Here is a 17546-nt window from a genome sequence, read left to right as displayed (position 1 = left end):
TGCGCAAACGTTGACCCTTGGCAGTAATTCTAGCACTAGACCTGTAAATCTAAAATGGTAGCTTGTAAAGGCTTTTAAAGCGTTGCCTATGGATATTAAAAATATATGCAGTTTGTCGCCATTGCACAGGGCATGCGCAGTTTTAAAGCATGTCATGTTTGGTATCTATTTACTCTACATACCATCATCTTTTATATTTTACCAAATAATTGGGCAATATATTGTGTATTTGCGCATTAAAAGTAAAAAAAGTGTATTTGTTTCAAAGAATTTGCGTTTGAAAAATCGCTGCGCGAGTACTATGTGACATAAAAAATTGCAGCATTTTTTTCACCAGGGTGTCTGCTTTAAAAAAAATATATGATGTTTGGGGGTTCAAAGTAATTTCAGCACCCACCATTTTATTCACTAGGGTGTTTGCTTTAAAAAAAATATAATGTTTGGGGTTTAAATTAATTTCCTACCAAAACATACTGATTCTTTTCATGTGAACAAAAAGTGTCAGCAAAGGCTTGGTCTTCAGGTGGTTAGAAGAATGAATGATGTGTGGCATAAACTTCTAATGCTGAGCATAAAATGCCCCCACCCCCCAAAACGACCCCTTTTTGGAAAGTAGACACCCCAAACTATTTGCTTAGAGGCATTTTGAGTCAATATAAGAATTTATTTTGTTACCACAAGTTTTTAGAAAATGACAAAAAAAATGACAAATGACAAAAAAAAAAATATTTTTTTTTTCCACACAATTGTCACTTAAATGATTTATTGCTCACACATGCCATGGGTATATGTGCAATTACTCCCCAAAATACATTCTGCTACTTCTCCTGAGTATGGGGGTACCACATATGAGAGACTTTTTAGCAGTCTAGCCAAGTACAGGACCACAAAATCCAATAAGCACCTTCAGGCTTTTAAAGGGCTTTATTTACTCATTATACTCCCTGAATACCTACCACAGTTTCGGAGACCCTGAAATGCCAGGATAGCAACAAACCCCCCAAACGACCCCTTTTTGGAAAGTCAGTCAGTAGGGGGCCCCATGAGATGCCTCTGGTACCTTTCATAGGCTTTTTTGGGTGTGGTTTAAGTGTGGGCGAGGACACAGGGGCCCCATGATCCCCTATTGCCCGGGGGCCCCATGAGTTGTCAGTCCGCCCCTGGTATGAATATATTTATTCTCACGGCATTAAGAACACTTACAAGTTTAACTACTATAGTATATGCTGTTCAGGTGTTCTGAAGGCTTAGATAGAAAATTTGAATTAGAAAACTGTATGGGCATTGACATCATTCATGATAAAGAAGAGGGTTTATTAACACCTGAGGGCCTCAGCCGTGCACTTCATGATAACTGTCTATGAGAACTAGACCATGTTATTCAATGATTCGGTTTACATTTAAGTGGATATTCAGTGCCTAGTGTATTCCAAAACTCACATGCAAGTGTGGATGCACTCTACATGCAATACAATAATAAGCATCTGTTTATGGACGGACACAATTTTAAACACACAGATATGGAGGAGCCTTATGAGAAACGAAGCTTGTAGCCCTGATATACTGTACCCACATTATGCTAGATTCACACTATTGTGGCTTTGCAGGCTGCGTTTGCGTGGGCTCGGCAGCCCATTAATTTGAATAGGCTGCTGTGCCTGTGATTCACGCAGGAAAAAGGTTTCTGCAGCATTTTGAAAACAGTGGCTGTGAAATTGTATGGTGCTTTTGCGGTTCTTAACTGCAAACACTCTGCGTTTTTAGGTGTGTAGGGGTGCCATTAAGAATGAGTGTCAGCCCCATGTGTTTTTAAAGAGCAGAACGTTTTGGCTGTGGGTGGTTGCCAGTGTGGAAACAGCTACGATTCACACACCCGTAACAGTGTGAACCTAGCCTTAGAGTCAAGCGCTTTCTCAGAAGGAAAACTATCACATCTGAAAAGCATAATGAAAACAGGGGTTCTGTTTACACCATTACCTGAATGTCAAAGTGACATTTATGAAGATGAAAGGAAAGGTGATGTAGCAGGTATCAACCAATCACATTGTGCCTTTGTTTAGAGACTTACATTTTTTAAGAGAAACTTGTAGTGATAAAATATATACGCTGTCACAGCTGTATTCTCTTTCTGAAAAAAGGCTCACAAAGCCTTTGAAAGACGTCATCATGCACGGAGTAGATACAAAACGTTCGGTATCTATGCGGCTTGCCAGAGCCAATGACTGGCAGTGTTTCTTTCTATCTTTGCTTTGATAGGAGGGTGCAATATAAACACTATGAGAATGTGCATGGACTGTACTTTGAGTGTCATAAATAAAATTATTTTAAACAAAGCTGAAGCACTATGGATTGTTTCTTTTCACTTGATTGTGTTCAGAGGAGGAGCTGAGTCTAAGGGGCATCTTTCTGGAAAGCAGACGATTTGCTTTAACCGCTTCCCCTCCACCCCATAGCAGTAGTACTGCTACAGGGTGTGCAAACTCATGTATATATGTGATTTTGCATCACTGGGTAGGGGGTGCGTGCGAGGCGTGCACGCACCCTACCGAGCGTCGGCGCCTGGTGATTGCTGAGCATCTCCGACGGGGGGAGAACTGTTTGTAAACAAAACAATCCTCTCTCCTGTCAGCTCCTGCACACTGCATTGTATGGCTGTGCACAGAACAGCCATGCAAAGCAGTGTGCTTACAGTGAAGCACACAGACACAGCCCCTAGTAAAACAGCACATAGCACACTGTTAACCCTTTCAACACCCAACATGTTAACCCCTTCCTGCCCAGTGCCATTAGTATAGTGCCAGTGCTTTTTATTAACACTGATCACTGTATCGGTGTTACTGGGGATGTCAGTGACAGCAAGTCAGTTCCCTCCAGTGTCAGAATGCCCGCCGCAGTCCTGCTATAAGTTGCTGATCGCCGCCATTACTGAAGGAATAAGTATTTAGCTTATGCACTGCCATTTTATGTACTGCATCCATTTTGTTCTCTTATACTGTGAAGATTAAGTTACGTTTCTCTCTGTAATGTGAAACTTCCCCTTTTTCTAGAGACTTATCAAGAAAAACATCTGTGTCTCAAACCTGTGGTTAGGTGCATCCTGTCACACAAACTGTAGCTAGAGATAATGTAGAAACAGGAGGTTTTGGTGAACTTTCATCACGCTTGAATTTCATGATGTACGTGTGGTACAACCTGATTGGCTCTTACATTTCTATGCATTGTTTGAGATTTACATATAAGCTGTTGCGTAGACAATAAAGACAGCTCATTCTGAGATACTACCTCGTGTTGGTGTGTGCATTCTTGTTTCTCAGGAAGGGCTCCGGAGCTCTGAGGGCGGTAACTGGTCTAACAGGGACAGACAGGGGTCGTAGGAAGGACCAATTTACTTTCAGCTGGGGGGGCTCATCCCAGGATGAAGTAATCACCCTGCGGTAAGTAGATTTTGTAATTTTTTTTGCCAAATATTCACTTGCCGTAGGCTCTGATAACACTTCAGTCCCCGTAATACAAAATTTTGACCCCGTGTCATAAAGACGCCAGTGGCCAGGCGATTTGCACTTTTGGGAAGTGCCGGAGTCTCTTGGAGAGACCAGAAGTAAAATTTCTTTTGGGAAGAAATTAAAATTGACAGTCCAGGTTGACCAGTTTATGTCCTAAAGTCTCTTTGCTTTTCTCTCTGTCGCGTAGAAGTCTAAGATAATTTGTTGTGTGGACAAAAGGGGAACTGCAAGGTAAGGCGGCTTCTCTCCACTGTCATAATGGGAAGCAGTAAGAGTAAGGAAGATATACTGATCCCAAATGTAATGAGAAGTGTAAGGATTATGTAGCCCGTATATGTGGGACAGATTATTATTTAATTGACCCTTGGGTGGACAACCTGGCAGGATGGACAGAAATAATGGGTAGTGTAGACCCCTTTCCGCGGGAGGGAGACAATGACACTTTTCATATGGATATGGTAAAAAAGGGTCTTTGTCTAGGAGATAGGCATTTCCCTGGTAATGGGGTGACCCTGGATAGGATATAAACTACATGAGGAAGGGAGGAGAAAATTAGCTTATATATGCCCCATATTGGTATAAGAGAGATAAGAAGAAACAGAAGAAATTAAAAGGGAACCCTAATAATAAGGATGTCCGAAAATTACATGAGTGTTAGTCAGAGATAGATAGACCAACACATCCCCTTATGCCGTATTCCAAATCACCTCCCCCTTATGTCCCAAAGCCCAACAAAATCTACCCTAGTCTTACAAAGGATGATATTGATTTCCTAGCCGGACATCATGCCGTTCAAAATGCTACTGCACCTCTGGGTCCACCAACCCCAGTCAACTACAACTACCTCCTGCAGCGGAAAGTGGAGCTGGAGTTACAACAGCTTCTGAAGCCGATGACTCTCTCGTTGAGGCACCCTCCAGTTCGGGGTCCCCAACAGTCAGATTGGCTGGCGCCGCAGGGTTAGGTGACATTCTGAGTCCCTCCCATACTCGAGACGGTGCCCGCTATGGTGTTGATCCTACTACATTACAATTGCCCTTTATGACGATAGGAGACAGTCTTCTTAAGAAACCCATAGAGATTGAAGATATAAATAGAATCATTAAACATTGTCCTAAACCCACTGTATCCTCACTGGCTACTGTGAACTATTTAAAAAAGGCATGTAATGGAAGAAATTACACACAGGAAGACATGCGCCTTATCATTGATGGGATTGTAGGGCACACCACCTCTTGGAAATGGAATAATGTTAAGTCCATATCAGCGGTACAAGACAGTAGCGTCACTGCCACAAATTACAAAATAAACACTGAGGGGGGGGGGGGGGAGAACAACTATGTGGGATGAAATCACAAAAGAAATGGAAAGAGCATTTAAAACCAGATCATCTCTCCCCATGGCTGTAGCTTGCAAACAGAAATCAGGGGAAACTGTATTAGACTTCTGGAAAAGATTTAATGACAGCTGGACACAGAAAGCAGGACTTACAAGATAATATGCACAGTTTGTTGATTCAGACCTTTTTGTCCAATTTAAAACCCGGTTTAATGTTGACAGTAAAACAAATTTCAGTAAAAATTAACAGAGAAGGACACTGCTGGTTGTTTTGACGTGCCAAAGGTAGTCGCTGCCCACTTATTTATTATTATTTATTACCGGTACTTATATAGCACCATCAATTTACGCAGCGCTTTACATATATATATTGTACAATCACATCAGTCTCTAACCCTCAAGGGGCGTACAATCTAAGGTACTTCCAAGGAGGTCCACCGCCCCAAGGAAATCTACAATATAAAGGAAAGGGTGGTTTTAATAACCGAGGCAGTGGCAGGGGTCGTTTTAGGGGAAGAGAGGAGGAAACAATAAGGGAAGAAACACAGGTGGCTTCAATTGTGGAGCTGAGGATCATTGGAGAAGTCAATGTCCATATGAGTCCAAGAGCCAGGTTCAGCAGATTTCCACCCAGAACCAGCAGCACGGGGAATCATCTCAACCAAATGTGAGATTCCCTGTCACCTGGCAGAACCAGTCACAAAATAAATTAAGCTGCCCAGAACATAGTATCCCAGCATTCCCCCTTGTCTCTCACTCCGATAAGGAACAACCCCTTATATCGCTGCATGTAAATGGGATGTTGATTCCTTTTCTCCTCGATTCAGGTGCGACTTTTAGTACTCTTAGTGAGGACTACTACAAAGGAGAGAAAATGAATGCTAAACCTTCAATGGGAATAAATGGGATACTCACCAATACCTATAGAACACCTCCCCTTTTAATTTTTGACCATGTACATGGTATCATCCTGATGCATCATTCATTCAGAATCATTCCCAACTGCCCAGTTAATTTACTAGTTGTAGCCCAATCCACTAAGATACCTAATACAACCCATCATGACAATGATGACAGATGATACACACACCCTACTTCCAGGAGCAGTAGACGACAAGGTGTGGGCTAAGAGTTCTTTAGATGTAGGTCTTATTTCATGTACTCCCTATAGGGCCACTCTGAAGCCAGGGTCAACACCCGTATATCACAAACAGTATCCATTGTCAAAAGAAAAGCAAGAGGGCATTGCAACCTTGGTGGAGCACTTCCTTAGGGAAGGAACCCTTGAGGAAGTGATCTCCCCCTACAACACTCCTATAAATCCCGTAAACAAAAACGGATGGCAGTTACAGATTCGTGCAAGATTTGAGAGCCATAAATGATCTGGTGGTCCCCATTGCCCCAATAGTGCCAGATGTGCCATCACTCCTATCATCCATTCCATCCGATGCAGAATGTTTTACTGTTATTGATCTGACGAATGCATTTTTTTCCATCCCTGTTGATAAGGAGACACGGCCTATCTTTGCTTTCTGTTTCAAAAACCAGAAACTTACCTGGTGTAGAATGCCCCAGGGCTATGTAGACTCACCTGTAGTCTACTCAATTGTGCTCCAGGCCACTCCCTGGACTCCCCGCCATGGTTCCGTCCTGCTATAGTACATGGATGACCTCTTCCTTTGTGGCCCAAACCAGGTAGCCGGACAGGAGGACAGTGTAGATCTTATAAACTGGTTGTTTGAATGTGGTCATAAAGAGTCTAAGAAAAAGTTACAATGGTGCCAGGAAACTGTTGAATATCTTGGTTTTGTCCTCACAAAGGGAGAAAGGAAAGTCAGTACAAAGAGAGCTGCGGCTCTCATGGGTCTGCCCCACCCATTGACCAAGAAGGGCATGTTCACCTTTCTTGGCATGATTAGTTACTGCCGCCAATGGATACCTGACTGTTCCTACTATGATAATCTCCTGAGACAAGCCACAGGTTCTGATATGCCAGATTGTATAAAATGGTCTGAAGAAATGTGTAATGCTTTTGTGAATTCGAAAAATGCTATGGTAATGGCTCCTGGTCTTGGACTACCTGACTATGGCAAGATGATTCACTTAGTTGCTAGGCACAACTGTAAAACAATGGTGGGAGTCCTAGCTCAGGAACATGGAAACAAACTTCGCCCTGTTGCTTTTTTATCAAAGATGGTTCCAGTACAGGTTCAAGGCATGCCTGCGTGTCTCAGAGCCCTAGCATCCTGTGCAATGGTGGTGGAAATGGCTACATCATTCACTCTGGGACATGATACCACTTTACGCACTACACACAATGTATCTATCCTGTTAAAAAATATCTACACCCAGCACATGTCAGCCCAAAGGTTGAATGGCTATGAGGTCATACTTTTGTCCAATCCCAAATTAAGGATAAAATAATCCTCTCCAAATTCAGGCCCAGACCCGATTTTGAATGCCTTATTGGGCCTAAAAGGTGAACAGGATGAGATTGTTCCAAAACATGACTGTTTGGATCTCATCCATCAAGATACATCCCCCAGGCAGGATATGTCTTCTGTAGCTCTCCCACATGCACAAAATGTATTTGTGGATGGTTCCTGTTCAAGGCCAAATGACAATACTTACCATGCTGGGTATGCTGTGGTACAGCTACCAGACAAAATCCTTAAAGCAAAACCCATCCCATACCAGTCAGCTCAGGCTGCAGAACTAATAGCCCTCACAAGAACATGCCAGCTTTTTGAAGGTCAAGATGTGAACATCTACACAGATTCCAAATATGCGTTTGGGGTCGTTCACGACCACGGAAAAATCTGAGAAAGAAGGGTATTCATAGCAGCGGATGGCAAGTCCATTTCCCATTCTTCACTTGTTGCAGGTTTATTGAAGGCTATACAGTTACCAAGATCCCTTGCTATTTTACACTGTAGAGCTCATACAAATGAACAAACTGACATAGCAAAAGGAAATGCTTTGGCAGATAGAGCAGCAAAAGAAGCAGCATCCTCTCAAGCTGCTAACACGCAGATGCCATTACTTGCACCAGAGAGACCACTCCTGGATCAGACATTACAGGATTTACAGACATATGCCATGACACAGGACATCAAACAGTGGAATGCAGTAGGTGTAACCAAAGACCCACAAACTGGACTTTACTTGAAAGAGGGGAAACCATGTATACCAGTAGCAAGTGCACCACTTTTCATTTCTCAGTATCATGGGGTAGGCCACAGGGGATGGCAGGTTACATGTGAACTTTTGGACAAAGACTTCTACATCCCAGGGCTCCCCTCTCTTGTAAAGGCATATGTTTTTAGGTGCATTACATGTATAAGAAATAACCCAAACAACCCTCACAAATCATGAGCACTTGACCTACCTATCAACACCATTCACTCACCTACAAGTAGATTTCACACACATGCCCAAGATAGGTAAGAATCAGGAATATCTTTTGGTAATCGTGGACATTTTCACGATGGACCGAGGCATTTGTGACCACAAAAGAAGATGCCCAGACAGTAGTAAAAATTCTCACACAAGAGATTATTCCTAGGTGGGGATGCCCACTCCAAATTAACTCAGACAATGGCCCTGCATTTATGGCCAGGGTTTGCCAAGATCTGGTGAGAACACTCAGGATTGACTGGACGTTTCATATACCTTATCACCCTCAAAGTGCAGGCATAGTGGAAAGGATGAATAGGACTCTCAAGGATAAAATAAGGAAAACCACCTCAGGTACATATGCGAATTGGAAGAAAGTCCTTACAGCAGTCCTGGCAGAGGTAAGAATGACTCCCTCCAAGAAGACAGGCTACTCTCCTTTTGAAGTCTTAATGGGTAGGCCATTCCCAACTCCTTGGGAAGCTGAGCCAGACAACCATTATTGGTAGAAAGAAGGGACCTAGATCTGATTCACGAAGAATATGTGAGAAAACTTATTGAAACCTTGGACAAGGTTGAGAGAAATGTTGCTTGCACCTTTCCTTTTTCTTCACAGGAACCAACCCATTCTTCCCAGGTCGGAGACACAGTGGTGGTCCAGCATTTGAGCCAAAATAAGAAGCAAGAGTATCCCTTCGGACCTCCTACAAAGGTGATTGCGGTGACCAGAACAGCTATCCTGGTGGAAAATTCACAGTCCTGGGTCCACGCCAGTCATGTGAAGAAGGTGAACCAAACACCTAAGATGCAAGACAAGGACAAAGACAAAGAGAGCGAAGCAGGTGTCACAGTCTCTGAAAAAGATGACCACGATTATTGCACCACAGACTTCTGGGAAGGCATTTTGTCTTCTGATCCTGCTGGCTCTGATTGTATTCCTCCCAGTATGGACCATTACTAACTGTATTTACCACCCAGATGACCTAGGTGTCATGAAAGGTATCTGTGGTAACAAAAAATGATGAAAGCCCCCCAAGCTTATCTGCACTTACCCAAGACACACATTCCACCAGTAGAATAAAAAGAGATATGAGGGTATATACACTTTAACGGTCCAAGAGGGGGTAACTACAATGGTCAAATTTGCCGTATGTGAGGTTATGGACTGTAATCACATCCCTTTAATGTATACAAAAGGTGATTATGAAAATTATATGTGTGGGAACGCTAAATGTTACTACTGGACTGATGTCTGGTGGACCACAGATATTATGGATGGTTACTACTCAAGAGATGCCATAGTTCCTGAAAACTTAAAAGACCTTGTAGAAAGAATAACCCTAAGTCATTTTAGACTTAACGCCCTTGAATGTGCCAATCAAAAGAAATGCAATCCCCTAAGTTTGACCCTTGTTAAGCCAAAAAGGAAAGATTCAGGGACTTATGCCCTCAGTGTCGCTGTACCCGCAAGTAAGAACACCAAAGTCAAATTTAGGATCAAGGTCACCTCTAATAACTCAGAAGTACAGGCCCCAATGAACCCTGGTACTCCCTAATGCAAGGCTTAAAAACCTATTAAAAAATAATTTTACCTACAAGGAACAGCTCAGTATTGAAACAGGATATGGAGATACAAATGAATGGATAGAATGGGTTAGGTGGACAACTAAGAACAAGGGTGGTGGAGATTGTTTCTCCTGTGCCAATGCCCGCCCATTAGTGGCCACTGTTCCCTTTTTAGAAGAAGAAACCAATGTATCCTGTCTAATTAAAATGTACAAATAAAATGTCACTGATAAAGAATGCATTAACGTTCTTAGGAAATTCCCTGCTACCAGATTACAGAATCTACCTTTGACCGCTAAGTCGGTACCAGGAAATTTCACCTGTTTTAAGCATAATGATACTGAAGGTAGAGACTTAGGCACACTCCCACCTAATTATTGTATTAAAACCATCCTCAAATCTGCAGGCTACCAGAAGGAATGATTTCAAGATCAACGGCAGCAACTGTCAGATGTGTGGTGGTTGTGTGGAGATAAGAAATTAAGGGCTAGACTTCCCAACAGATGGAGAGGAAGCTGTGCCCTGACCCATCTCCTCATGCCTTTTTATATGATCAGGGTAGGGGATCAAATTAAGAGCATGTGCCCCAAGGGTCTTTTGATAATAGGGTTTATAGTATATAGATTTCATTGTGGTCCCAAGAGGGGTCCCTGATGAGTTTAAGGCCCAAGACCAGATTGCTGCAGGGTTTGCCTCTATTGCCATTTGGGTACATCCTAACAAAAAAGTGGATTGGATAAACTACATTTATTATAATCAACAGAGGTTTGTTAATTATACTAGAAATGCTTTAAAGGATGTCTCTAGCCAGCTTGATGCAACATCCCTCACTGCCTGGCAAAACCGTATTGCCCTTGATATGCTATTAGCTGAGAAAGGAGGAGTATGTAAAATGTTTGGTCCCTTCTGTTGTACTTTTATCCCCAATAATACTGCCCCTGACGGAAGTATTACAAAGGCCCTCCAAGGCCTCCAAATGCTATCTGAAGAATTAGCTGAAAACTCAGGAGTAGAAAATCCACTAGCTGGATTGTTTGAAACATGGTTTGGTAAATGGGGAACCCTGATGAAAACTATGTTAATTTCTATAGTGATGGCTGCTGCAGATTTAACTCTGTGTGGTTGCTGTTGTATCCCCTGTATCCGGGGCCTAGTGCAGAAACTTATTGACACCACCATCACCAAAACTATGTGGTATCAGTCCCTTGACAAGAGACATAACAAGGGCCCTAAGTACCGACCAATAACTAGGGTGTAAGGCCACGTGCGTGACCTAAGAGGGGATTGAAGGAATCAGTATTTAGCTTATGCACTGCCATTTTATGCACTGCATCCATTTTGTTCTCTTATACTGTGAAGATTAAGTTACGTTTCTCTCTGTAATGTGGAACTTCCCCTTTTTCTAGAGACTTATCAAGAAAAACATCTGTGTCTCAAACCTGCGATTAGGTGCATCCTGTCACACAAACTGTAGCTAGAGATAATGTAGAAACAGGAGGTTTTGGGGAACTTTCATCACGCTTGAATTTCATGATGTACGTGTGGTACAACCTGATTGGCTCTTATATTTCTATGCATTGTTTGAGTTTTACATATAAGCTGTTGCGTAGACAATAAAGACAGCTCATTCTGAGATACTACCTCGTGTTGGTGTGTGCATTCTTGTTTCTCAGGAAGGGCTCCAGAGCTCCGAGGGAGGTAACTGGTCTACCAGGGACAGACGGGGGTCGTAGGAAGGATCAATTCCCTTTCAATGATTAGTAACAAAAAATAAAAAAAATCCCAGTATATACAGTATACTGCCATTTGTAAACGCTATAACGTTTATGTAAACCAATTAATTTACATGTATTGGTTTTTTTTTAGCAAAAACATGTAGCAGAATACATTTTGGCCTAAATTTATGATGAAATTTGATTTTTTAAAATTTTTTTACTGGACATGTTTAATAGCAAAAAGTAAAAAATATTGTTTTTTTTTCAAAATTGTCGTACTTTTTTTTAATAGCACATAAAATTAAAAATGCACAGGCAATCAAATACCACCTAAAGAAAGCTCTATTCATGGGAAAAAAGAATGTAAATTTCATTTGGATGCAGTATTGCATGACCGTGCAATTGTCAGTTAAAATAACGCAGCGTCATAACGCAAAAAATGGCCTGGTCAGAAAGGGGGTAAATCTTCTGGCGGGCAAGTGGTTAAAGGAGACGCAAACTTTTTTTTTTTTACTTTGCATGTTATTTGGGTCATATTCTGAAGATGAGAGCACAACTCATTTTTCACTAGAGTTTATGTGCAGATTGTTATGTTTAAAGGAAGAAGTATAGAGACCTTTTGCACGAGACATTTTGGTTTCTTGCATGATTTTTGTTTTATTATTCAAAACAAATAAGTGTGACATATTGTATATGTTAATGCAGTGTTTTTCAACCTTTTTTGTGCAAAGGCACACTTTTTTCATGAAAAAAATCACGAGGCACACCACCATTAGAAAATGTTAAAAAAATTTACCTCTGTGCCTATATTGACTATATATAAAGTAATTCTCTTGAATAGGAATCAAACACAAAGAAATTATTTTATAATTACTTTATTATGAAATAATAAAGTATTTTATAATTGGACCCGGGGGCCGGACCAAGAGTAGATGAATGATGTGTATGTGTCATCCATAGTAAGTATAGTAATATTCCCCCATAGTAAGCATAGTAATTAATCCCCCATATAGTAATTCATCCACCATAGTAATTCATCCCCCATAGTAATTCATCCCCCATAGTAATTCATCCCCCATATAGTAATTCAGCCCCCATATAGTAATTCATCCCCCATATAGTAATTCATCCCCCATATAGTAATTCATCCCCCATAGTAATTCATCCCCCATAGTAATTCATCCCCCATATAGTAATTCATCCCCCATAGTAATTCATCCCCCATAGTAATTCATCTCCCCCATATAGTAATTCATCCCCCATAGTAATTAATCCCCCCATATAGTAATTCATCCCCCATATAGTAATTCATCCCCCATAGTAATACATCCCCCATATAGTAATTCATCCCCCATAGTAATTCATCCCCCATATAGTAATTCATCCCCCATAGTAATTCACCCCCCATATAGTAATTCATCCCCCATATAGTAATTCATCCCCCATAGTAATTCATCCCCCATAGTAATTCATCCCCCCTATAGCAATTCATCCCCCATAGTAATTCATCCCCCATATAGTAATTCATCCCCCATAGTAATTCACCCCCCATATAGTAATTCACCCCCCATATAGTAATTCATCCCCCATATAGTAATTCATCCCCCATAGTAATACATCCCCCATAGTAATTCATCCCCCATAGTAATGCATCCCCCATATAGTAATTCATCCCCCCTATAGTAATTCATTCCCCATATTAATTCATCCCCCATATTAAGTCCCCAAGCCCCCCCTGTGTCAATTCACTTACCTTTGCGCCGCGCGTTCCTCTCGCCGTTCCGGTGTAGGTCTCCTATGAGCATCTGTCCCCCTCGACGTATCTGCGCATGTGCCAGTTTCAGGCATTAGCAGCCGATCGGCAATCTCCGGCACATGCGCAGATACGTCGAGGGGGACAGATCATCCTGACAGTATCACGCTCCGTGGGCTGGATTAAAAGGTCCGCCGGGCCGTATACGGCCCGCGGGCCGTAGTTTGCCCGTCTATTTGTGAGCCGAGGCAATTTTTCCCACGGCACACCAGACAATATCTCATGGCACACTAGTGTGCCGCGGCACAGTGGTTGAAAAACGCTGTGTTAATGTATTGATAAGCGCTACACCATTTCAAAATTTGAATATTTTTAAATCTGCAACTTTCATTAAATTAATAACTAATGATCCTGCCATGAAGGTCCTTGTTCAGACACTTCCTGTTATAGGGCGACAATGTCTCTCAGTTGTAATCCTGAGTTATCTCCCAATGACAGGTTTTCCAATGGAGTCCACAAGGATGACACCACTCTGTTACTGCCTCCCAGTTGTCCTCCTGCATTGTCACCCTGTCATAGGGGCTTCTGGTGGAGTTTACAAGTGACTATATTAACACCAAGGTTGTAGGCATAGGGTCCACAGTTGCCACCATCAGGAGACAAGCTGTGAGATGTGATATACAGCCATCAATGGAATGCAACATCACTGAAAACAACATGACAAAAAAAGATATTCGTATCATTCAAAAATATGCGTATTTTTTTTAAAACAAACTAATTGTCATTCATATGGGGTTTATGTGCCATAATAAAAGAAAATCACATATAAAATGGCAATTTCTTTAAACGCTTATATATTTTCCTTGTGTTTCTAAAGTTTAAGGTATCTTTAAATCCATTAAAAAGAATCTCTAAGACCCGTTCTCTGCATATACACAAATAATCAAAAATAAAAAAAAAAAATTAAAAAAATGACAGACACTTGTACATGAATGTACTTCTTTTAACATATCATATAAGATACATAAATAATAATTATCAGCCTTTGTTCATCCAACAAGGTTGAATTATGAATATATTTGTTATAATGAATTGGCATCACATTGATCAGAAATAAGGGCATATTATTATACTTTAGTTACCATAAGCTACTACCACCTAGGGAAGACAATGGGTATAGTGACGTACAAATGCACAAAGCCTACCCTCCCCCATCACTGAGCCACAGACCTGGCCAGGCACTGAAATTAGTGGAGAAAATATGCGTGCAGTTTGTTCAATTGGCGCTCATTATAGCTAATAACTAATCATCGTCACAAGATCTGAGCTCTGAATGATGCGATCTGCTAGGAAAACAACATCCGTCCACTTTCACACTCCACTGAAAGAGGTGGTCCCTCACGGCAGGGCTGCACGGTCTCACCATCTGGAGATTAAATCGAGTGTGAAGTACAGTATAGTGTAGGACCAGGCTCCGTGGCGGCAGCTCAGCAGTTACTTCATTAATTCCAAACTTCCAGGGATTACAGTGGCATCGGTTTGATTGTCATATGGGATAAAAAAACAAAGATGAGACTTGGGAAGAGATGTGACAACTAAAAGCTACTACCACGAGTCTAAGGAGAGTGCTGCAAATATCATCAAACTCTGAAATCTACACAATCCTCACATGCAGACAAAATGGGCCTTGCTTGACATCCTATGCAAAAAAAAAAGAAAATGAAAAACTGATTTGTAATGTCACGTTAACTGACTATTTATATAAAAATAAAAACATATTTAATATAAAATCAGTAATTAAAAAAACATTTCCTATTACTTACATTTTTATCAACTGGTTTTCTGCTTTTCTGATGAGATGGAAAATTCTGTCCTATGAAAACTGCATTGCATGTATGCATCTCATCTATTAAAGACCAAGTCATTAAAATAAAGCCAAAGTTACGTTAGGATCCTTGCATTAGGAGCTGGCTTTGCATTTAAAAAGGAACAGCAAGCTGCATGTATGAAAGTGTGCTAAAGAAAATGTGATCTAGTTATCCGCGGTAACTAAAATTCTTCCTTTTGTTTTCAAGTTGCACTTGGAAAATTACATTGAAAGCTGGTTCACTGCTAAAGGCAATTACTTTTTTAGAACAGACACAGAACAGAACTTTCTCTCATGTGAAATGCTAGTACAGAGATTATTTCATAACGAACCTAAAGCACTTCTGTTCCATCGGTCATGCAGATAGTATGGGGAATAAAGTCTTTGCAGAAGGCTTGTATCTAATGGACTGATAAAACAAAACACTTTTCAAATATTATTAGACCCAAAACCAAATATGTAATATATTGCAGCTTACCAATCGTTAGATGTGGTGGCTGCATCAGTTTCATTTCTTTGGCAAATTTCCCCTCTGTTTTCACCTGGTGATCTGACCAGTAACACACCTCATGTATTAGTGAGACACCACTATGGATGAATGAGTACAGGAGGCACAGCAGATAGCGGCATATTCAGTGCGGGGGGGACTCCAGCTCACACGTTATAATTAGATAGAGCAAACAGTTGTTTCCTTTTGGGATACAGGTTTTACATGAATAAATAACAGTTGATCATTTTAATCACCCCTGCCAGTGATAAACTGATTGTCTCATCCATGTAAACTGATACATTCTGCTGGACAGCTTGTTCCTTTGAAAAACAACAGACTTTCTGGCTGGATCACAAGAAAGAAAGCCTTATAAAGGAGACTAACACAGCCACCACTAAGAATTGGTCAGTTGCAATATAATAAATGTTTGCTTTTAGGTTTAACACAGACCAAAAGGGAGCAAATAAGAGAAGTTCATTAACCACTTCTGCGTCGCCCTATAGCAGAAATACTGTTATAGGGCAGCATGAGTGCGCAAAATCACGTATATATACGTGATTTTGCATTTGCGGCCTCGACTGTCAATCACCGGGTCCCGGCTGGTGATTCCCTGCTGGCACCTGGCGATCTGTATTACTGTATGTAATACAGATCGGGGGAGTATTACTGACGGGGGAGAGACCTGTATGTAAACAATACAGATCTCTTCCCTGTCAGCTCCTGCACACTGCTTTGTATGGCTCATTATAGCAGAGCCATACAAAGCAGTATGATTACAGTGAAACACACACACAGCCCGCATAGTAAAATAGCACACCGCACACAGTTAACTCTTTGAGTGCCCCACCTGTTAAACCCTTCCTGCCCCGTGCCATTAGTAGTGTCAGTGCTTTTTGTTAGCACTGATCACTGTATTGGTGTCACTGGGGATGTCATTGACACCAAGTCAGTTCCCCCACAGTGTCAGAACGCCCGCCGCAGTCTTACTATAAGTCGCTGATCGCCGCCATTACTAGTAAAAACATAAACAAAAAATCCAGTATATATACCGTCATTTGTAAACACTAACTTTCACATAAACCAATTAATTTACACGTAATGGGATTTTTTTTTTTTTTTGCAATGACAGGTAGCAGAATACATTTTGACCTAAATTTATGACGAAATTTGATTTTTACATTTTTTTTTACTGGATATATTTAATAGCAAAAAGTCAAAAACATATATTTTTTTCAAAATTGTCAGTCTTTTTTTGTTTAAAGTGCAAAAAAGAAAAAATGCACATCAAATACCATCGAAAGAAAGCTCTATTTGTGGGAAAAAAAGGAAACATTTCATTTGGGTGCAGCGTTGCATGCCCGTGCAATTGTCAGTTAAAGTAAAGCAGCGCTGTATTGCAAAAAATGGCCTGGTCAGGAAGGGGGGTAAATCCACTAGAGGGCAAGTGGTTAAAAGGCAAAAATAGAGTGAACCAGCCTTGTGTAACACCTTCTTCAAGAAAATTTGCATAAAATGACTTCAAATACTGACAAAGGTGCTTGGAAAATAGCATATAAAATACAGCACCTATGCTGGTTTTTAATCACTTCCAGTCTTCAAAATACAAATGACCAACTATAGGATCTCTTCAGCAGCTTACTGTCTCAACTGATCTGCACAAAGTCTACATTTATACTTAATACTGTTAGCTAAGTGTAGGATGAATGGGATTTGCTATAAATCAAACAATGATTGCATTTACAGTACAGTATTTACAGTTTAATTCGGAGTTGTATATAAAAGCTATTTCACGTGTAGTGTTATTTTTTTTAGCATTTTTATTATGCTATTCATTGCTATTTGATTACAAGCTGTTTAGACACACATTCTAAGCAAATCACAGGAAGAGGCCACAATAAGTTTTTAAAGTGAAAAGACT

At 40.9% G+C, this 17546-nt stretch overlaps 1 protein-coding gene and 1 long non-coding RNA gene across 3 annotated transcripts in view; one reads left to right on the top strand and one right to left on the bottom strand.

Annotated features, from left to right (window-relative positions):
• The window catches only part of LOC149456757 (uncharacterized), a 47757-nt gene extending 42966 nt beyond the window's left edge, over positions 1 to 4791 (top strand). The window contains exon 3 of the long non-coding RNA XR_016313809.1: positions 3315 to 4791. This is a non-coding gene — a long non-coding RNA (uncharacterized LOC149456757). The remainder of the gene's footprint in view (positions 1 to 3314) is intronic.
• CLYBL (citramalyl-CoA lyase) overlaps positions 1 to 17546 on the bottom strand; it is a 496984-nt gene that overhangs the window by 121050 nt on the left and 358388 nt on the right. The gene's annotated exons all lie outside the window — the stretch shown is intronic.

This window comes from Staurois parvus, unplaced genomic scaffold, assembly GCF_062004578.1.
Source record: "Staurois parvus isolate SC_StPar_1 unplaced genomic scaffold, SC_StPar_1.0 ptg000349l, whole genome shotgun sequence".
NCBI lineage: Eukaryota > Metazoa > Chordata > Amphibia > Anura > Ranidae > Staurois > Staurois parvus.
This window is presented reverse-complemented; position numbering and strand designations above follow the sequence as displayed.